At 41.7% G+C, this 23,598-nt stretch overlaps 1 long non-coding RNA gene across 1 annotated transcript; it reads right to left on the bottom strand.

Annotated features, from left to right (window-relative positions):
* Positions 1 to 15,690: 15,690 nt before the first annotated feature.
* Positions 15,691 to 22,724, bottom strand: LOC144753519 (uncharacterized). The gene is made up of 4 exons (XR_013594398.1): positions 22,598 to 22,724; positions 21,495 to 21,711; positions 20,568 to 20,939; positions 15,691 to 19,677 (listed from the first exon to the last, which is right to left on the bottom strand). It is a non-coding gene; the product is annotated as an uncharacterized LOC144753519 (long non-coding RNA).
* Between the last annotated feature and the right edge of the window lie 874 nt (positions 22,725 to 23,598).

Here is a 23,598-nt window from a genome sequence, read left to right on the forward strand (position 1 = left end):
TGACCTGATACTAATAAGATTCAGAAGCAGAAACATTGCCCCACTTCTTCGAACTTGGCAACCTAAAGAAGGGGATGGTCCCATATCCATCTGGGACCTACATGACTTCTATCCCAGCACATTGTATACTCGCGCCGCTAGGCCTGGGTAGAGGATCTTGTTTACCGCTTGTTTGTAGTATTTGCGCCCCAAATAGATCTGAAATACCGTTTAGTATTTTTTAACTCATTGTTACCCCTTGCACATTCCCTTTTGATGAAAAGGAAGAACTGATATCACGAACATTGTAAAGTATGCTATTGGTAGGAAGTTATATTCATAGGATGAGCAAATGTTTGTTTATTCTTTTATCTTGGAGATATCTGTGTTTCATATGTATGTACCTTATTTTTAATTATGAATGTATTTTAAAATTGTATGCTTTTATGATTTTATACAAAAAATCGAATAAAGCTTTTTGAAATGAAAAATGAGTGATCCTCAAGTAGCAGGTCCTTGAAGAGGTATTGGAAGTTTTGAAAGGAGGAGGTGTTTTTTAGTGAGAGGGAGGGCCTTCCATACTCTCTGGGTGTTGCTGAGAAAGTATCGCACAGTTTGGATTATTTTCTGAAATGGAGAGTGGAGAGGTGATCTTTGGTTGTTCCTGAGAGTGAACGAGATTCTTCAAAAAAGGGAAGTTTCTGGGTGAGGTATTTTGTAGTGTGATGGCTCGGAGCTTTAAAGGCAAGGCAGGCGGTTCTCAAGGTGCAGCATTCTTCAAATAGGAGCCACTGAAAGCAGACAAGTGCAGGGGTAGTTGATCCCATTTTTTTGTATTGGTGAGTAATCTTGTTGAAGAATTAGCAGTCTTTTAAGGGGCTAATATAATTTATGGAAGGCCAGTGAGGAGGGACGAGGAGGAGGTAGACACCGGCAAGTTTACAAGACCTTCCAATGCCTGCTTCAGATCCTGGGAGGAAAGAATATGTTTGAATATCTTGAGTTTGTGAGGGTGGAAACAGGCAGATTTAGACACAGCTTGGGTGTGAGTTTTTGGTCTCACCTGCCAGACAGCACAACACTGGCAAAAAGCATTGGCAAAGGCAGTAGGTCAACAAAGTAAGATCTTTTGGCTCCACCAGTGCTTGTTAAGGTTGGAGTTGAAGTCGAGAGCGAATCTCAAAGATGGGGGAAATTGCCAGTGTAGGGTGGCATCTCCCGATTTTAGAGATTCAAGCCAGATGAGGTCAGTGATAAGACCATGTTTCAGTGTGAGGGGTTAGAAGTGTAGGGCCTTATTTACGAGAAAGTGACTCAGCTCGGTGCAGCAAGCCATTTTGCTGTGCCGCACTGAGTCACTTTCAAAGCACAGGGATCCATCATATCTACAAAAATATGATGGATCCCTGTGCTCCCCCTGCACTGGCGCCCAATTGGCTGCCATACGCCAATGCAGACAACCATGCAGGGAGATTGTTTTTGGGAAGGAAGGGACACCTTCCTGCACAAAAACAATCACAAGAGGTGTTTTCCTCTTTATGTGTGTGCTACAGAATGCAGCACCCATATAGAACAGGATGAAAACAAGGAGAAATTAAAACATTTCTCCTCGTTGCGCCTCCCTACACCTCCCCTGTGGAGGTGTAGCATTCTGACTCATTCCGAGGTTTACGATTTCTCATAAATCTGGGAATATGTTAGGTTCCATGGGTGTTGTGTGGGAACACCCACAGCAACACCCATGGAATACCCCTCTCATGCAAAGTGCTGCGTGAAAAGGGGCCGTATTTACAAGGACACGTAAAGCCATGCATGGTGGATTTACGTGCCCTTGTAAATATGCGGCAGCAAACTGCACCTCCGGTGCTTCACAAAAAAGTGACTTATTGGCAGCGTAAGGGGAGCGGAAATAAGCCCCGTAGTCTTTAGTGCATTATATTTTAGATCCTTTGGCTTCCTACAGTTGTGGGTGTGCTGAGGAGTGGATTTTACTTTGACACTAGATTGAGGGGAATTCAGCTTCCGGAAGACTTGAATTTCGTCACTGTATTGATGGAGGGAGATGCCAAGTTCCTGACTGAGTTCACACTGGCATTCAACATATATGTTGAAGATTGCGGGTTCAAGGATGGGCCCCTGAGGCACAGCTCAAGAGATGAGAGATGAAACAGAAAAGTTATACAGATTTGCAGTTGCATTCCCCTCACTCAGTGCCGGCTCGCCGAGGGAGTGCTGCGGGCGGTGAGGCGGGGGAGGGGCAGGGGAGGTAGTGGAGTCCGACATACGACAGACAGGAGTAAGGTAAGTAATTAAATAAATAAAGCTATTTACCTTGCGCGCACTGCATAGCCAACTCTGTGTAGTTTACATCAATAGCACATTTATAGCATTTATAAATCTGCCTACCTAGCCGTAGTTTACATCAAAAGCACATTTATGCCATTTATAAATTTTTCCACTTAGCCAAAGTTTACATCAAAAGCACATTTATAGCTTTTAAAAATTTGCCAACGAAGCGGTTGTTTACATCAATAGCACATTTATAGCATTTGTACATTTTCCCACTAAGCCATAGTTTAGATCAATAGCACATTTATAGCATTTAGAAATTTGCCTACCTAGCCATAGTTTAGATCAATAGTACATCTATAACATTTATAAATCGGCTACCCAGCCGTAGTTTACATTAATTGCACATTTATAGCATTTATAAATCTGCTCACTTAGCCATAGTTTACAACAATAATACATTTATAGCATTTAGAAATCTGCCTACCTAGCCATAGTTTAAATCAATAGTACATCTATAACATTTATAAATCTGGCTACCTAGCGGGAGTTTACATAAATAGTACATTTATAGCATCTATAAATCTGCCTACCTAGCTGCAGTTTAGATCAATAGCACATGTATACATCTGCCCACTTAGCAGTACTTTACACCCACAGTACATTTATTGCATTTATAAATTTGCCGACTTAGCCTTAGTTGAGATCAATTGTACATTTATAGCATTTATAAATCTACCTACCTAGTTGTAGTTTACATCAATTCTACATTTATGACATATATAAATCTGCCTACCTAGCTGTTGTTTACATCAATTGCACATTTTTAGCAGTTATCGATTTGCCTACCTAGCCATAGTTTACATCAATAACACATTTATAGCATTTATAAATCTACCCACTTAGCTGTGGTTTACATCAATTGCACATTTTTAGATTTTATGGATTTGCCTAAGTAGCTGTAGTTTTAATCAATGGCACATTTATAGCATTTATAAATCTGTCAAATTAGCCATAGTGTAGACCAATAGCACATTTATATCATTTATAAATCCGCCCACATAGCCGTGGTTTAAATCAATTGTACATTTTTAGCATTTATAAATGTTCACACTTAGCCGTAATTTACATCAATAGCAGATTTATAGCATTTATAAATGTGCCCACTTAGCTGTAGTTTACAATATTAGCACATTTTTTTTTTTTTATAAATGTGTCCACTTAGCCGTAGTTTACATCAATAGTATATTTATAGCATTTACAAATCTGCCTACCTAGCCGTAGTTCACATTAAAGCACATTTATAGCATTTATGCATTTTCCCATTTTACATCAATAGCACATTTATAAATCTGCCTATCTAACCATAGTGTACACAAGTAAATATTTTTCTTTGTGGGCTGAACCCCTAAAACAGTGATCTTCAAACTTTTTAATGCTGCACCTCCTCCCCCCTCTCCCCAGTGGAAAAAAACCCAGTGGGAAAAAAACAATTCTTCAGCTCCCCCCCTCAGAATATTTCACAATGATTCTATTAAATTGTATCTATTAACCTCATAGCTGCTGCCGTTGGCCGCTGAACATTCGGAGCACTACCTGGCTGGGGCTGCGAACGTCAACGGCTGACGCAGCCCTGCCCACTCTTTGGAACGCCCAGCACTGCGCCGAAATAACGGCCGCAGATAAGGCATTAAAAGTATCTACTGTGTGTGGCTAGGGGTTTTGAAGAATATTTGGAGGCCCTTCCCTTCTGGCACACATTCCCATCTAGGATATAAATGACAAAAGATGTTAGTGATGGCCCATTATAGAGCATAATCCTTTTTTGGCCACAGCCTGAAGGCCCACCCCCCAGTTTGAAGAGTATAAGGTTTCTTCTTAAAGATGAGGACGAGGTTTGTAAAGTAAATAACGATATTTAATTGAGCAGAAGTAGAAAGTAGCTTGTTTCAAGAAAATCCTTGGCCAACTGACCTAAACTGGAATCTTGGCCATCACTAGGTTCTGGCCCGAGATTCCATCGGTCAGCATTGGTCAGGATACAACACATCCCCTATCGTTAACACATTTACAATTAAACAAAATGATAAAAAGATTACACAAATGAGTTACAATTAAGAAGTTAACAACATTTCCAGAAACAATGAAATGGCATAAGTGAAATGATATGCAACTAATAACATATGTACAATGTCAGAGTCAAGTATTACAATCAGGAACGGTGTGTTCAACATGAGACGAGAACACATAGTTTACATTTATAGACTATGACGTGACATCATCTTTACACCAAGCAGGTTTGGATTTCAACGTTGAAGCAGATGTCTTATTTGACTCATCACTGTTTTGTTGTCTAATCACAACATCTCTTGGTCCAGAAAATGTATCTACATTAGGCCATAAACACTTAGGCACTTTAACTACTTTGCTCATGCTCCACACGTTACCATCAGACAATTCTACGACTTGGTGCCCAACTCTGACTATTTTCATGGGAACAGAAAATTTGGATTCTCCAGATTTAATTAATCTTCCCTTCTTCACACGAACCCATTCATCAACATGAAATTGTAGCATGGAACTCCTAGGCATTCGAGAAGACGCTTGTTTATCATTTTATAACCATCTACAATCACCATTGGAACCACCAGACAGTTTGGAACGATCAACTTTGTTTCTCATTTCCATCATCCACATCTGGTTCAAGTCACATACAGCCTTCCTATCCCTCATTTTGTCAAATGGAGATATATCACCTGCCGTTCTAGGAGTAACTCTATAATTCCACATTAGATCCTTGAGTGCTTGAGAACAATTCTTCCCACTAGCTAAAGCCAATAGTATACCTTCCTTCAGAACTCTTATCCATCTTTCTACAATTCCGTTACTTTGTGGATAATATTCGTAAATGGCTAATGCCATGTCTATCCAAATAAACCTTTCATACTCAGTTGACCATAACTGCACACCATTATCAGTAACCAAACATTTAGGAAATCCTTCCTTTTCGAATACTTTATTTAAAAATGTAATTACTGTGTGTGAATCAACTTGATGGACCAATTTAATTTCTGGGCACTGGGATAACTGATCAATAAGAACAAGACCATACACCTGACTTTTGGATAAACACATTGGACCAGCAATGTCAAGAGAGATTCTCTCCCATACCTTTTCTGGTCAAGAGACAGGAGCTTTCACATAGCTGATAACCTTTTGTGATTTATCACTGATGGCACACTAAACACAAGATCTAACCTTAGTCTCAATACACCTGTCAATGGCCAGCCACCAAAACTCAGACCGTAATCTATTTTCATACTAGACATGCCAGGGTGGCCTACATGAGCCATGTCTAACACTTGTTCCTGCAAATCTTTAGGTACCAACAACTGTACACCATCAAATAACATGTCATCTATGACAGATAATTCATTAGCAACATAGAAATAATATAACAATTCCTTATCCAAATCTTTCTTAATCGGCCATTGAGAAAGGTTATATTTGATGACTTCTTGGATTTCCACATCATTATTGCAGGCATTCTTCCATTCAACTTGTTTAATGCATCCATTTGATACCACACAAATGGATACAACTCTCCATGTCCTCATCAGTCACAAACTGGTCACAATCCTCCGTAATTGGTAAACGAGATAGGCAATCTACTAAAATGTTCCTGGCACCTGGAATGTATTCCACACTGAAATGAAAATCTTACAATTTATACCGCCATCTGGCCATCCTTGTTGATGCTTTTCCACAACCTTTAGTAGTAAATAGCTCCACCAATGGACAATGATCTGATCTAACTTTAAATGGGGTATCATATACATATTTACAAAAGTCTTCTATGCCCCACCAGCATGCAAGTGTTTCTTTTTCCAAAGTTGAGTATTTAACTTCAGCATCCCTAAGTGGTCTTGATGCAAAAGCAATGGTGACAAGTTTTTCATTCTGATTCTGCATCAAAGCTGCACCAATACCACCTTTACTAGCATCAGTCACAATGAGATAACTACAACGCGTGTCATGCTAAAGCAGAAGTGAAGGATAATTCTTTTTTAAGGTTTGTAAACTCTGTGGCACATTCCTTACACCAAACAAATTGTTGATTTTTTTTCATTAAGTTTCTCATGTGGTTGGTCTTATCCGAAAACAAAGGAATAACCTTGGCATAATATTCAACCAGACCCATAAAAGACCTAAGCTGATCTTTAGATTGGGGTTCTGGAGCTTCCTCAATTGCCTTTACTAAATTCTGTTTTGGTGATAATCCTTTACAACTGATATTATGCCCTAAATAATCCACAGAATTCATTGCAAATTTATATTTTTCTTTGGTCAATGTCATTCTATAGTTTTGCAAAATATTAAGAACCTTACACAAAGTCTCTGCATGTTCTTGCTTATTGTTCCCGAACACTAATCATCCTGAAAATATAAAGTATTTTTAATATCTTTAAACAGTTTATGCATAACTCTCTGAAATACCGCAGAGGCTGATATCAAACCAAAAGGCCTCCTCTTGTACCTAAAAGCCTCTTCAGGAGGTATGAAGGAGGTGTAAGGTTTGCTATCCTCATGCAAAGCAATTTGGGTATAAACATTGGATAGATCCAATGTTGAAAATACAGAGGCCCCATCTAAAGCTGAAAACATTTCATTTATATTCGGCAATGGGTGTCGATCCATGCACACACACTGGTTTAAATCTCTTAAATCAACACACAGTCTAATTTTTCCATTAGGCTTGTGGACCACTACAACAGGAGACAGCCACTCAGACGATTCAATTCTTCAATTATGTCTTGCTTACATAATCTTTCTAATTCTTCTTTTAGAGCTTGTCTCATAGATAAGGGAACATTCCTAACTTTCTGAACTTTAGGAATTGTATCGTGTTTTAAAATTATTTTATGAACAAAATTCTTTAGCAATCCTAGCTTTGATGAGAAGACATTCGAAAATGATTTCTCCTATTCAGAAATTTTATCTTCATTAACCTGAGCTATGAAATCACTGTATCCTAGTACCTGTTCAGGATGATTGGGATTCAGAGTGATGAGCAAATCCCTTTGTTGTGGCCATCCTAATAAGCAAGATCCTTCTTTAGCTACATTCACATTAGCCGAAATGGTCTTACCTTTAAAACAGATTTTTGCAACAAAATATCCCTAAACATCAATAGGTCTGTTACCATAACCAATCCATTTTATGTCAGTTGGCAACAGTTGTTTATTGGGAAATTTCTTTAGAAATTGATCACCAATTAAAGTATGGCGAGCTCCAGAGTCAGCCATCACTTCAATATCTATAACATCAATGTTAACAACACAGAATGGAGAATCTTTTTTCTTATCGTTGACTTCATGAATGCAAAGCATAAATTCTTCGTCTAAATCATCTGATTCTTGGCATATTTCCTTGATATCAGCAGGTTTATTCATAAATGTGTTTTTATTCCTACACATTCTGGAGTAATGGCCTTTATTTTTACAATACCAACACATCTGTCCAATAGCTGGACAAGATTTGCCATTCGCTAAATGACCAGGTATCCCACATTTGAAAGAAATATCATCGTTTCTTTTTGCATTTTGAGTACTAAACTTTGTTTTTTCCTTACCACTATCTTTTGATGATTTGTCTTCGAATTCATCATCACTAAGCTTTTTCTTTACAACATGAACTTCAGAAGTAGGTTTTGTGACTAACTCTTTCATACCTAATTTCATATCTTCGAATCTATGACTAATGTCAATAGCTTTCTCTAAAGTAAGGTCCTTCGCAGCTAGTAACTTCTCTTGTAATTTAGTGTCTCCAAGAATTCTTAGACCATTGACAAATGAATCCACAGATTCATTGGGTAATTCAGCTCTACTTAAAAATGTATGTCTAGCAACTACTTCATTAACTCTTTGGTTATACAATGTATCTAATTGCCAGAGCATATATATATCAACATCATCATCTTCCTGAAGGAGAACAGGTAGTAGAAGACTTAAAACACGTCTCCCTTGTGCACCTAAACAATGTTTAAGTATCGCAAGTTTGCATTCATCAGTATAGACTTCTCCTCCTATAGCCATTAAATATGCTTCAAAACCATCTTTCCACTGTTTCCATTCTAATACAGGATCAACTGGATTAGGTAAGAAAGATAACGGTGCAACAATACCATCCATAGTAAATGCTTATAGAGTATAGTATGTTGTCCAGGGTGTGTGAATCACAATATTGTGTTCGCTTATTTAAAGAAATACAATGTTGGGTGTCTGCAAGCAAAAAAATAAATAAAAAAAATATAATAATAATAATAATGCTTGGTTACATAGAAGTTGGTGTGCAGATCAACGCACAATTGATCAATTTACAGTAGAGAATGTATACAGATGGTAGGCTATGTTGTGAATACTATTTTAAAAATCACCACATGCTTTTCATTTATTCATAAATGGCCTCCGATATCCTAAGGGCTTGTTTCTGTGTCAGGTTGACCTTGTTCAGCAAAAAGAGATCAAGAAACGCTTGAGCCAATTGTCTGACTGCACACGGAGCATGCGCAGGTTGAGACTCTCTTCATTCAATCGCCAGACACATCACAAAGCAGATGAAGTGGAACGCGTGGAAGCATGACGGTGGCATACACGTGGAACAATGCAGCAGACTCACGCTGTGAGGTTTCAGACAATGGCACAAAACAGTAGCAGGTAAACGCTAGAGTCACAGTGCACGCACACAAATGTCCTAGGCGTTCGAGCGCTCGAGTCCAACCAGGCTGTGATACAGCCTGTGTGGAGAACATGCAAAGTGCTCATGATGCTTTGGTCGGCCGAAGACGGCCGGCCAAACCATCACGCGCAATTTAGGTGTTGCCACCAGTCCTCCCCCTGTGACGCGAGGAGCCCATCCCCACCCACCTGGCTTTAGCTGCAAGCTGAATACAGAAAACAAACTGTTAATAATGAATGTTATTATCATTTTATTTTTTATATTCAGCTTGCAGTTGAAGCAGTGGGCGACGCTCCTCCACCTTAGCGGAGGAGCCGCCACTGGTATTCAGTTTCAGGTTTATAACTTATTCATACTTTAATACTGCTGCAAGAACCTCTTTTCATTAAGATAGAGTTTGTTAATATGAATATATTTAATAATCTTTAAAAAAATATATTTACCTCTCTCACTATGATGTGCATAAGTAGCTAGTATACGAGACTTTAAAAAGCAATACACCATATTTTGGATTCTCATTAATTGTGAATGCCCTGTTGAAGAGCAAAACAAAACAGTTTCATGAGAAAGAAGGAATATTCTTTCCACCATGTTTTTATTAGATTTAAGTTTTAATGTTTTTTTCTGCTGCAGACAAAATCCCTTCATCCAGTCCATCTATTTCAGAAGTGTAAGCTATAATTTACAAAATCGTGACCGACTCCAATGGCTAAATACACCTAATACACAGATGGAAGCTGATCTGTTAACTGAATGTCTGGCGTGGCGCTCCACCACTTCTAACTTTATTTGTTTATTGGCATTCTGTAGTGCCGACTTGTGCTCCCAAGCCCCTTCGAAGCGCTAGTGTGTCGAAAGACATCCAGTCCTTCTTTCAGATTCCTTTCCAGTGAGCTCCAGATAGATTGGCAGGAGGGACATCTTTGTCTCCTCAGATATGATGTTCAGTGGGGGATGAACTGCATTTGCAGGGTCATTGCCCCTCATCTCAAATTGTATCAAGATGGGGTTGGGTAGCCTTGGTGAATAAGCTCTTCATTGTAACTTTTGATCTGTTTGAGGTAGAAACACAGTTTTATTAAATCTATAAATTGCGCATCTAGTTACAAGTGCAAAAAATTCATATTTACATAAGAAAGCGGCAGAAGCGTAAACACCATTTCCATTGGCCCTGACTACTATTCTGGTTATAATAACTCATTTCTTCTCAGCAGACATTTTTCTGAGAGTGTTTTGTCTTTTTCTCCACAGCTTCACAAAGCCAAAGGAAAAAGGAAGTGCATTCCTAGTTCATTCTACCACATCAGATTACCGATTCGAAGTAGCCCGTATTTGGGTACCTAAAAAAGAATGCTCAAGGAGCCTGGATATACACGGAAAAGGACTGCAGAGAGATGTTCATGGTCTCTTACAGGTTGTCCAGTATCCTGCACATAAACACATAAGAGGCAGGAGCAAATGCCAAAAACCTGAGGTGTAATTGTGGGAGACAACCGTGGAGCTGTGTTAGAGTCACAGCTGTCACTTGCCACAGGCTATTCACATGGCCCATTATGTCTTAACTCATTCTCACTTGAAGAGTGTCATCTTAACTCCTGCTTAGTGAGAGCGTGCCAATCTTAACTCCTGCTTAGTGAGAGTGTGCCACCATAACTCATGCTTAGTGAGAGTGTGCCACCTCCTGCTTAGTGAGAGTGTGCCAGCTTACCTCCTACTTAGTGAGAGTGTGCCACCTTACATTCTGCTTAGTGAGAGTGTGTCACGTTAACTCCTGCTTAGTGAGAGTGTGACACCTTACCTCCTGCTTAGTGAGAGTGTCACTTTAACTCCTGCTTAGTGAGAGTGTCCCACCTTACCTCCTGCTTAGTGAGCGAGTATCACTTTGACTCCTGCTTAGTGAGAGCATTCCACCTTACCTCCTGCTTAGTGAGAGTGTGTCACTTTAACTCCTGCTTAGTGAGAGTGTGTCACTTTAACTCATGCTTAGTGAGAGCGTTCCACCTTAACTCCTGCTTAGTATGAGTGTGCCAGCTTAACTCCTGATTAGAGAGTGTTCCACCTTAACTCTTGCTTAGTGAGAGTGTGCCACCTTAACTCCTGCTTAGTGAGAGCATGCCACCTTACTCCTGCTTAGTACGAGTGTGCCACCTTAACTCCTGCTTAGGGAGAGTGTGCCAATTTAACCCCTGCTAGGTGAGAGTGTGTCACCTTAAGTCCTGCTTCGTGAGAAGTTGCCACCATTAAGTCCTGCTTAGTGAGAGCGTGCCACCTTTACTCCTGCTTACTAAGAGTGTTCCACCTTAACACCTGCTTAGTTAGAGTGTGACACCTTAAGTTCTGCTTAGTGAGAGCATGCTACTTTAACTCCTGCTTAGTGAGAGTATGTCACTTTAAGTTCTGCTAAGTGAGAGTCGGTCACCTTAACTCCAGCTTAGTGAGAGTGTGTCACCTTAATTCCTGCTAGTGAGAGTGTTCCACCTTAACTCCTGCTTAGTGAGAGTGTGTCACCTTAAGTCCTGCTTAGTGAGAGCATGCTACATTAACTCCTGCTTAGTGAGAGTGTGTCATTTTAACTTCTGCTAAGTGAGAGTGTGTCACCTTAACTCCTGCTTAGTGAGAGTGTGTCACTTTAACTCCTGATTAGTGAGAGTGTGTCACCTTAAGTCCTGCTTATTGAGAGCATACTACATTAACTCCTGCTTAGTGAGAGTGTGTCACTTTAACTTCTGCTAAGTGAGAGTGTGTCACCTTAACTCCTGCTTAGTGAGAGTGTGTCACTTTGAACTCCTGCTAAGTGAGAGTGTGTCACTTTAAACTCCTGCTAAGTGAGAGTGTGTCACCTTAACTCCTGCTAGTGAGAGTGTTCCACCTTAACTCCTGCTTAGTGAGAGTGTGTCACCTTAAGTCCTGCTTAGTGAGAGCATGCTACATGAACTCCTGCTTAGTGAGAGTGTGTCACGTTAACTTCTTCTAAATGAGAGTGTGTCACCTTAAGTCCTGCTTAGTGAGAGCATTCCATCTTATGTCCTGCTTAGTGAGAACGTTCCACCTTAACTCCTGCTTAGTGAGGGTGTCACTTTAACTCCTGCTAAGTGAGAGTGTGTCACCTTAACTCCTGCTTAATGAGAGTGTCACTTTAACTCCTGCTAAGTGAGAGTGTGTCACCTTAAGTCCTGCTTAGTGATAGCGTTCCACTTTATTCCTGCTTAGTGACAGCGTTCCACCTTAACTCCTGCTTATTGAGGGTGTCACTTTAACTCCTGCTAAGTGAGAGTGTGTCACCTTAAGTCCTGCTTAGTGAGAGCGTTCCACCTTAAGCCCTGCTTAGTGAGAGCTCGTCACCTTAAGTCCTGTTTAGTGATAGCATTCCACCTTAACTCCAGCTTAGTGAGAGCGTGCCACCTTAACTCCTGCTTAGTGAGACCATGCCGCCTTACCTCCTGCTTAGTGAGAGCCTACCACTTTAACTCCTGGTTAGTGAGAGTGTGGCAGCTTAGCTCCTGCTTAGTGAGAGTGTCACTTTAATGACTGCTTAGTGACAGTGTCTCACCTTAAGTCCTGCTTAGTGAGGGCGTTCCACCTTAGGTCCTGTTTAGTGAGAGCATGCACCTAAACTCCTGCTTAGTGAAAACTTGCCACCATAACTCCTGCTTAGCGAGAGCGTGCCACCTTAAGTCCTGTGTAGTGAGAGCATGCCACCTTAACTCCTGCTTAGTGAGAGTGTTCCACCTTAACTCATGCTTAGTGAGAGTGTGTCACCTTAAGCAGTAGCGGCTCGTGGTGGGAGTGCTGCGGGCGGTGAGGCATGGCAGTGGAGGAGCAGGGTGACTGGTAGTAAACTGATATAATTAATCATCCAATTGAATAAAAATTGTCCGGCTGGACATTAATATAGAACTATCTAGTCTATATCTATTGAATCATTCTGTCTGTCCAGGGTCCATTGTCTCTGGTTAATGGTAGTAAACTACGGCATCTGGCCGAACAGAGGGAAGTAAACAAATAAATAAATAAAACGAATTTCATTAGGCGTGCTACATTGCCAAATACAATGCAGCGCGCACAACAAAATGTGTTTATTTATTTGTTTACTTACATCTGTTGGGCCGTATTCCTTAGTTTATTGCCCCCACCCTGCTCCTCCCCCGCACCTCACTGCCCCGCAGCACTCCCACCAAAATCCGCTTCTGACCTCAAGTCCTGCTTAGTGAGAGTGTGCTACGTTAACTCCTGCTAAATGAGTTTGTCATCTTAAGTCCTGCTGAGTAAGAGCGTTCCGCCTTAAGTCCTGCTTAGTGAGAGTGTGCCGCTTTAACTCCTGCTAAGCGAGAGTGTCACCTTAAGTCCTTGTTAGTGAGAGCGTTCTACCATAAGTCTTGCTTAGTGATAGCGTTCCACCTTAACTCCTTCTTAATACGAGTGTGCCACCTTAACTCCAGCTTAGTGAGAGTGTGCCACCTTACCTCCTGCCTAGTGAGAGCATGCCGCCTTACCTACTGCTTAGTGAGAGCATACTACCTTAACTCCTGCTTAGTGAGAATGTGTAACCTTAGCTCCTGCTTAGTGAGAGTGTCACTTTAACTACTTGTTAGTGAGAGTGTGTCACCTAAAGTCCTGCTTAGTGAGAGTGTTCCATCTTAACTCCTGCTTAGTGAGAGCATGCCACCTTACCTCCTGCTTAGTGAGGGTGTCACTTTAACTCCGGCTAAGTGAGAGTTGGTCACCTTATGTCCTGCTTAGTGATTACATTCCACTTTAACTCCTGCTAAGTGAGAGTGTGTCACCTTAAGTCCTGCTTAGTGATAACGTTGCACCTTAACTCCTGCTTAGTGAGAGTGTGCCATCTTAACTCCTGCTTAGTGAGAGCGTACCATCTTAACTCCTTCTCAGTGAGAGAGAGTGGGTCACCTTAACTCCTGCTTAGTGAGAGAGTGTCACCTTAACTCATCCTCATTTCAGCTTCCTTAGAATCAGTTTTCCTTCTTCAAAAACAGTTCATCTTTAATCACTTTAAAGGGGTCACCTTTCCAAAACTGGCACATGTCCCTTGAAATGAATAAATACTTTTATTTGATTTCATTAAAAAATCATGAAAGGGTGCAAAACCATAATACATGAAATATACATTTTGGAATAAAAACAGATGAGTATAAAACATACAGACAATACCAAAAGTGAATTTTTGGATGGGTACTACTAAAACGTATTAAGTTCGTTTTTCCTTTTTTTCCAATTCTGTTGCTGCGGTTTTCAGGAATTTTATGGCTCTACAAGACAGTTGGATTGATAGTCCTCCAAGGCATTGAATGACGGCTACTCTACATGACCTTATTTGTTCCTTCCTAAAGGCTTCCCGGAGGTCCGTTCTTCGGGTCTCTGCCAGGGAGGGGCAGATGCATAGTAAATGTAGAAAAGACTCGTCCCCACCTCCACATAAGCAGCATTCCTTGGATTGCCAGGGGTATTTCCATTTTGGTGTCAAGTCTTTTGATGGAAATGACCCCAGCCGCAGTAACGTTAGGCAGTGCTTTTTCTCCTGGGAAAAGTGGTCTAGCATGTATGGTAGGGGTTTCAGCAGCTGATAGCCTTGGAGCACGGCCCAGGCCTGTTGTTTTTTTTTTAGAAGACTGTTTTGTCTATTAATTAGGAAGTCCGTTTGATTGCCTTGTTCACTACAGTTTTGAAACTGGATTAGGTCCCTTGACCGCAAAGGGTTTACCATCCTAAAGACCTGACACCAGCCTGCTTGGAGAGTTCACAGGTTCAAAGTTATGATCTCCACCTCATGTTCTGAGGGATGTACCATTGCGTAGTCAGTGGTCTCAGCCGGGCCAAAGCGGAGGAGTGTTTTCCACATAAACTCTAACGAAGGGTACCCCCTCATGGTTCTTAGCCAAACCTTACATACCAAACAAATAATGAGGGCTGTAAATTGGCCAAGAATATAAACTGTTGGGTTTTCCAGCCATGAAGATCTGCTTGATGACACATTTAATGTACCATTCACACAAGAACAAGATATACCAAATGGTGCTGAACTTGCACAGATCAACATTTGCAGCCTAACTAGAAGGTAATAATATTCACTCAATGGAGCTGGGTATCCTAGACATGCACCACTGTTAGAGCATGAATATTTTAAAGAGAGCAGTATCCCAAAGGAATATGGGTGCACCCCTTAGAGCAGAAGTGTTCAAATTGTGGGGTGCGCCCGCTGGGGATCCATGGCTGTATTCCCAGGGGTGCAAATGGCTCAATAAGTACTTGTAAATTAAGAGGGCCTGGAAGTGGGAACTTGTTTATTGAGCACTTTTCCAGACTGTTTCCATTTGCAAGCAGCAGTTGAAGTACACACATAAAAAAATATGAGAACGGGAAATACACTCTTTTACATTACTTCAGTTATTTAATGCAATCACTGCAGATTTCTGTAAGAGAGGCAGAGAGTCACAGAATTATATTCTGGTTAGCTCAATGGGGAACAGGTGCTTGCGTATTTATAGTGCTATGAGATCCCAGCTTGTAACAGAAAGCACTGTGAATATGTACGTAAATATTTTAAAACTGTGTTGCACATAGTATAAGATAGTCTGCTACAGAATGATTTTGGGCCTTATTACGATGGCGGTCGTAAGGCCTTCGACCTTTGGTCAGAGGCCTTACGACCGCCATTATTGGTTTTACTTCCGACCGGCTGATTACGTATCAGCCGGTCAGCAGTGAAGCCAGCCGGTCATTGCAGCTGGCTTCTGACAGGCTCAAGGAGCTCATCGGCCAGTCGGAACCTGGCCCGTAATCCCAAAGGGCTTACGATGCACGGTTTCCGGCAGGGTTTCCATGCTGGCCTTTCCAACATGGAAGCCCTGTTGGTAAGCATGTTTGAGGGCCTCTAGCAGGGCCCCCTTGTGTGCGCGGCCTCCGGTTGGGGGCCGAGGGGGCACCTAAGATACCCCCTGTTAATCCCTGTACCCCGTGGCAAGCACCTTAAGGTGCAGTGATTAACAGTACCTCCCATTTCCCTATGGAACCATGTCCTAAGGCAGGTTTATGGCCATAAGGCATGCTCCCATAGGGAAATGTAGGAATGCGTAATGCGACCCAACAGTGTTAGGTCGCATCCTAATTATCCGGTCGGGACGGCCGACTGAGGTCATAATTAGGCTTTGTGTTTAAGATGAAATACGTTCTTTAAAATTATATATGTAGTAATAGGTAATCGGGTTATACCTATTGCAAGCATTTTTACAAGTATCAATTATGAGGACACTATCCGGGACTCAACACCCTTATGTAGTCTTTAAAAATAAAATGTATTTGTTATCATGAAACATCAAGGGACTCCATCAATTAAAGTCAAGTGTGGGTCCCAAACACCCTTTACATTTGGTGATCAACCGATTGCACAGATTGTCCCACCCTCGTACTTCACAGAACGGGAACCCAGTCCCCCTCCCCTCTCACTTACCACAAAGGCACTTCAAAGTCCACAATAACTATTCAGGGATGGTTGTTTTCTGAACAAGAAATATGGGAATTGTTTTTGTAGCACATCGATCCCCATAGATCCCACCCACTTCAACATGCAGGTGTTCTTTCAGGTGAGATGAGGGGTGGCAGGGAGGCCAGCAGGGTCATATTCAGAGACATAACCCTGATCACGCAGGCCCCTGGAGCCCCTCATACATACTGTGGGAGTGAACAAATACTCATTTATGCATTTTTCCAAAGAAATAAGTTTGGCAGACAGAGGCATTGTCTCTGCCCCCTCCCGCCACCCCGGGGTAAGGAGGACGGTGACTGTGTTCCTGGACTGCAAAGCTCCAGATGTAGGCACTAGAGACATGAGGGCACATTTATGTATGGGTTGCATCCCTTTGCACCATGCAATGGGTTGCATGTGCGACACAACCCTAAAATGCAATTTATCAAAGCCAGGCAAGGTCACTTTGCACGGCCCTGAGTGGCTTTATAAATCTAGGTTAACACAAATTGCTGTGTTACGTTACTCTGCCCCAGGGAGGCATTCCATGGGCATTGCGTGGGTGTTCCCGCGCAGCACACATGGATTTTGCTGGATTCCCAGATTTACCATTACTGATAGATCTGGGAATGTGCCAAAATGCTATGCCTTCACAGATGATATGTCTTTATTCCTCCTTGTTACTTCCTCTTTCTATGTGTGCTGCCTTCAGCAAGTCTTTTCTTCCAGTAATGTGAGTTATCACTGATGTACTAGGGCAGTGCATGAGAGACTAAAGCCACTGGATGAAAGAACAGGCATGAACAGGGACACCCAAGAGACAAACCTGGCAACATATAAAATGGGCGCAACTGTAGATGTGAGGCTGAGCAATGCATGGACATACGAGGCAGAGTAAGTCAAGAAGACACAATGTCAAGCAACGTAACAAAATATGAGGCTAAATAAGACAGGGAGATCTGTGGCAGAATAATGCAAAGAGATGCAAGGTTACATAATGCAAGGAAATACAAGATACAAGTTTGTATAATGAAAAGGCATAATGCTTTTATTTTGTTTGGATCGCTTTTCTAGTCTTCATCTCTTCTCTATGCGCACAGCTGCAGGAACTCAATCCCCCCCCAAAAGGTAGCAGTATGTTTGCAAAAACTTCTTTTTACTCAGTCAACCACTCAATAGATCAATGAATATGAGTTTGCGTAGATCTAAGAGCTACAAGGCTGAATACATCAAAGAAATACAAGGCAAGGTGATACAAATAATAACAAATAATCTAAGTAGATGTAAGGCAAAATAAAGAAGACAGACTAAATAATGCAGTGTATGGAGACAGAGAGGTGAACAATGCACGAAGAGGCAAGGGCTTGGATACGTACCGTGGCGGTATCCCGTACTTCAGACTAAAAAATCAAAACAGGAATCAATAAAAAAAATACACGACAGATAGGGGGTATTAGATGTGAGTCGGAAAGATGAAAAAGTGCTTCAAGAATATGCTAACCCCTTGACCGGTATTGTGTTTCTCCAGGACCCAGCCAAGCTAAAAGTAGTGGTAAAAGGGCCAGCTGCATTTTGTAAAACCTCTTAAGAGGGGGAAGAGTTATTTAGAAAACTGAAAAAGATAAAAGATAAGGGGAAAAATAAAAGAAAAGCGGAGTTGCTATACTGGGACAGCCAGAATGATCTGGTAGTCAGGAAACACAATCTGGTTTTGCATGTAGTTTAACCATGAACGACAGGAATAGCTTCAACTGGATGAAGAAAGGTGTTGTCTGGGAGCTTCAAGGAAAGGCGTGAAAGGAATAATACACAACATAATGTAGAGAAAAACAATAGTCTGACAACAAGAACACGGGGTATGAAGCATATATATGAAAACTATGAGAAAACCGACAATGCAGCCATACTCTCCCAACATAAATTCAGGATACATTCAAGAGTGGACATATCCAGTGGTGTGCGCCATGTGCCTCAACGTATGTAGTTGAATGATGGAGGAATGGCTTATCAGTAATATTTTAGCACAAGCAGCATGAAAATAAATTTGCTGCTGAAAACAACTCTCACTATTCCGAAGGAGGTATATGGTTGAAGTATAGATGCTTTGAGGTTGATTTCTCCTCTCTCCAAGATACACAATGCTGATAAAGAAGGAGAGGGGGCTGGCCACTAGCAATATTGTATTGTATTGTATTGTATTGTAATTGCATTTATACAGCGCTTACTACCCCAGACGAGGCGTTCACGTGCTTTTTCGTGATTAGCACACTACTCCAGAACCCACAAAGGATTAGTGGTGAATTAGTATAGTGAAATATGAAAGTAATTTGAGTGGTGGATATATTAGTCAGGTATTTGGAAGAAGAAGGATAATGGAGGGATAGAATAGGGAAAACATTTGCATTTACACAGCGCCCGCCACCCCTGATGAGGTGCCGAAGCCACCATTCAGCGAGCAGCATGCCACCCCAGAACCCACAAGGGACCAGCGGCGAACCAGCACTGCAAAGCACGAAAGCAACTCAAGTGGTGGACATGCCAGTCAGCCACCTGTACTGAGATGGACAGTGGAGGGACAGCAGAGGGAAAAGGCCCGTATCCACATAGCGCCAACCACCCCCTACGAAGTGCAGAAGCGCCTCCCGACGAGTAGCACACCACTCCGGAACCCAAAGAGGACCAGTGGCAACCAGTATTGGGAAATGACTGGTTACTTACCAGTAATATTCATTACTCTGAGTCATAGACCTCCCCGTCACAGTCCTCAACAGGCGAGCAATAGCTCCTCCCCACAGAAACCCCAAGTGAAAAAATCCCTCCTGGCCACTCCCACATCCCGTGGCACACAACCCCTGACCCACTGAACAACATCCTGTACCACTAAGCACAAGAAGCGGAATGGAACAGGACCATAAAAGCAGGTGGGTAGGCAGCTTCCCAAAGTAATACATATGCTTGAGGATTGCACCAATATATGGACCAGGCTTAGATGATCATGCATGCCATCAAGAGTCTCATGTCTCTTGTTTCTTATCAATCACCACATATTATTGAAGAGATTTCAGCCTTCTCTAGAGCTCTCTTTCGAATGAGATGGTAAAAGCATTTGTAATTCCACTTTTAAAATCCTCACGTAGATGAATGGTATGGTGAAAGATCTTTGCGTAGTAGATATTTAGAGAAGCAGAACCCTTAGTGTTAGGATTACAAATGGGGGTAGGATCGCACACTAACATCAAAAGCGGAACGGGTACCTGCCCTATGGATTTGGACAGAAAGGCCTAGGAGAGGTCCAATGTATTAATATAGAGACACCTAAGCCCAGGCAAATTACACCACAAAGACAGATTTATTCGTTTTATATCAAAATTTATTTCCTTGACCAGCCTTTCCAACACCTGTGGAGACCGCCGACCGGAACACTCGACTTGATGCGACCTCAATGTCGCTGCTGATCCCCGTAGCCATGAGAATGCCAGGACGGACTTTAATTGCCTAACAGCAGAGGGGTCACATTACCCTCTCTGACACCATTTGGGTGCCTATTTAACCTTGTACTGGTCGGCGGCGCGCTCCCCCTTCACTGAGAATCCACCGAGGAGAGCATCCCCTGCCATCACTGGGTCTCCGTGCCTGGAACCTGCCCTAGGACCCTATCAGCCTTGCTTTTTCCGAGCATATTCCCGGGGGCAGACACTTTGCCCTGTCCATCAGAAACTTCCCGGTGAATTTCGACATATCCCTATTACAAGCTGATAACTACAGTGCCTCTTCAAGTTAGACGGCACCACCCGTGATAAACCAGAAACCTCACCTGTTTGTGGTTCCCCTTCCGCCCTCCCACTGTGCCCTGATGAAGGTGTAGTCCCGGACGGGGCTATACACCGAAACGCGCGTAGGCGCTTGTTCCCATCTAGGAACCCTCAGAACCTACCCGGACCTCGAACCATCGGTCCCTCTGTTATCCACAAAAGATCCACAGAAAGATGATGCATCGCGAACACTTTACTACATTGACCAGAGTCCTTAGGGGCGACACCGCCGGTGTGTGAGTAGTGTGCGACCCCACCCCCATTTGTACCTTAGTGTTAGGACTTTCACATTCTGCAACAGAAATACAATCATTACTCCAGGGTAGACTGTTTTAGTGCAATATTTACTCCATGTATCCGTCGGACCACTGAGCAGTAGAGATGTCCTTCACAGTTAATACAGCACATAGAGAAAGGGAAGGACACTTGATTGATTTTCACTTCCTCAGTGAGCAGAAGCATTAGGGACACAGAGAAATCAAAGAGTTGAAATATATAAGCTAAATTTAGGCTCTGAAAAAAATAGTTGTGTCTGCTATGCACACAAGAACTATATTAGAGGTAAGATTACAAATATTTTGGTTCAGAAATCGACAGCCCACAAGCATAGAATTAAAGAAATAGAAACAGGGACTTGGGGCCTCATTTATGAAAAGTGACGCATCACTGCGTGAAAACAGCGATGCGTCACTTTTCACTGCGCCTTCCTTGCGAGACCAATGATGCGTCATATTTACAGTATGATGCATCATGGCGCAAGGAGTTACAGATACGTCAGTATTTCTGACGTATCTGTATGGCGCAAAAGTGACGCATTGCTGGAGTGTGTCAAAAAAGTGACGCAACTCCAGCAATGTGTCCTTTCACATGGGGCAAGCCCCATGTGAAAGGGCCTGCGTCAGTCTTACGCCTGCTGTGAGGCAGGCGTAAGAAATTGATGCATTTGTGTCCTAGAAGTGGCGCAGTGAAATCTCATAGATTTCACTGCGTCACTTCGATGACCCTTTCTTGCGTCAGAACGCCCCCCCCTGCATACATTATACCTGGCTTAGGTATAATGTGGCGCAGGGGTTTACAAAGAGACGCATCTACCTGGATGCGTCACTTTGTAAATATGGCGCAACAAGGCGCATTTTTTACGCCACTGGTGCGTCACAAAAAGTGGCGCACAGCCTCTTCAATGAGGCCCCTGGTACTTAGCGAATCACATTTAAAATGAAAAAAGCATATCTCCAATTTCATGAGTGGATTGAATGAACATTACTTCAGTGCATAAAAAACACGTAGGGACAGTGCCAAGCATCCCCTTCATATGTTTTTGGTCCCTGCGAAGCCTCATTGTAAAGTTGCAAACACATCTTACTTTACCTTTAAACAAAAAAAGAATAAACATGTTAAAACTGTTAATCACACCTGCTTGGTCATTTAGTCTTCAGTCTTTTACCAGTTGTCTTATTTCATAAAATAGTTAAGGTTTTCAAATTGCTAGCCAGTTCAAAAATTAAAATTAGATAACTCTTATAATGTTCACAAAGCTAATTCAATAATTTGCTCATGAAAATCTGATGGTAGCTTGTTATACGCTATCACTATAGCCATTGCATATCTATGAATCACTTTGGTGACTGGTGTTTTATGCAACTGACAACAATGTAATAGAGTGATATAGACTGTCAGCTACAGGTGGTAATGTGGCCAGAGAAATCTTCTTAATTTCTATAAATCTACATTTTCGGGAGCCCTTTTGCTTCCTAGCTAGGTTCATACTAAAATACCCATAAATACATACGTATGCATACTCAAACAAGGTTGTCAAGAGTAGGAATTTTGGTGCATTACAAGCTTTTATGACACTTTACTCTGTATGAAATGATTTTACTTACTGTCGCCACTTACCACATAATTGAGGACCAATGAGTAGTAGGTGCATTTTCCCAAATTTCCACTGAGTCTATATTACATAGGTTTCAGATTTAGAGTTTAGCCCCATATATGTTCTCCGATTAGTACTTAGGGGTTTTGTGGAGTGCTGCCGGTTTGGATGAGAGGAGCAAGATGATTTTCTAACTGTTTTCACATGGCTGAAATGAAAGGAAACAGTCACGATTATTGCAGAAAAAATTCATGGCGATGCGCCTGTGAGCTCTAACTACATTTCACGAGTCAAGATCCTGGACGGTTTTTAAATCACTATCAAGAGCTTCCACCACTCATAAAATGTAATCCTCGATTAACACTATGAATTAAAGAACAGATATTTGACATCTGTCTGCAGCACAATTGAGAGCCAAAACAAAACCAAGTCTGAGTCCTGAAGAGAATCCCGGAATTGTTGTGGATTTGAAACGCGTTCGCTGTTGAGTGTAAGGGAAGGTAGAACAGGGTGTGCCACAAGGGGTCTGAATAGAAATGATTTCCCCCTTTTTCTAGGTTGTCAACACCCATAAGTAGGATATGCATCCCCATCATCCCACAGGCAGGACAGTAGACATGTGTCTTTGAATGAGCAATTGTCCGCCTTGTGTTTTCAGTGCAAATGCAGGACTGGTTTAATTTCAGGCTGGCACACATAATTTATCGATGTTTGTCTTGTGGTCATTGGTTTGCTGTCTATATTTCTGTCACAAATAACGTTTGGTATTATATATCTGTTGTATATATTGTCTCACAAAAGAAATGGTTCTAAATCACGCATACAAATGTGTTGCAATTCTGTGATTTACTAATGTGGTGTTTCCTTTTAAAAGACATGCCCAATTGATTTATGAATGTCTTTTTGAATTATCAAAATTAAGCAGAATAAATGCTCAAAAACCTCAGAATTAGTGGTCTCAGGTTTATCGTGAATATTTAAAATATCCCTCCCTTGACACCTTTCTGTGATTTCAATATTTTGGTGGTCCAGTCTGGGGAGTACAGGACCCAAGCCTTCCTTGTTTTCACTAGGGGTTTTGTCCAGCATGGTAATTCTGAAACACACGGTGCTCAACCAACTCCCTTACAATGAGAGGATGTTCGCTACCATGTCTGGAGGAGTGAGCTCTGGTCTTTGGAAGAGCTGCATGAGTTAAATCAAGCACATATAATCAAGTACAGGTTATTTCATGTTGCTAAGTATATCATTTGGGGGGGGGGGTGCTGGCAAGAATGTGTAATTATTATTATAGCGTGCCCTCTTTAGAAACTGGATTGCAGTACAATCAAGGAAAATTATTTTAATTGATAGTTTCAAAACATTTAAAAAAATAGTTTTATTAACTCACCCTAGTGGTTGTAGGGTTGTTCCATAATGCAATCTAA

The sequence above is a fragment of the Lissotriton helveticus genome, chromosome 5_1, assembly GCF_964261635.1.
Source record: "Lissotriton helveticus chromosome 5_1, aLisHel1.1, whole genome shotgun sequence".
NCBI lineage: Eukaryota > Metazoa > Chordata > Amphibia > Caudata > Salamandridae > Lissotriton > Lissotriton helveticus.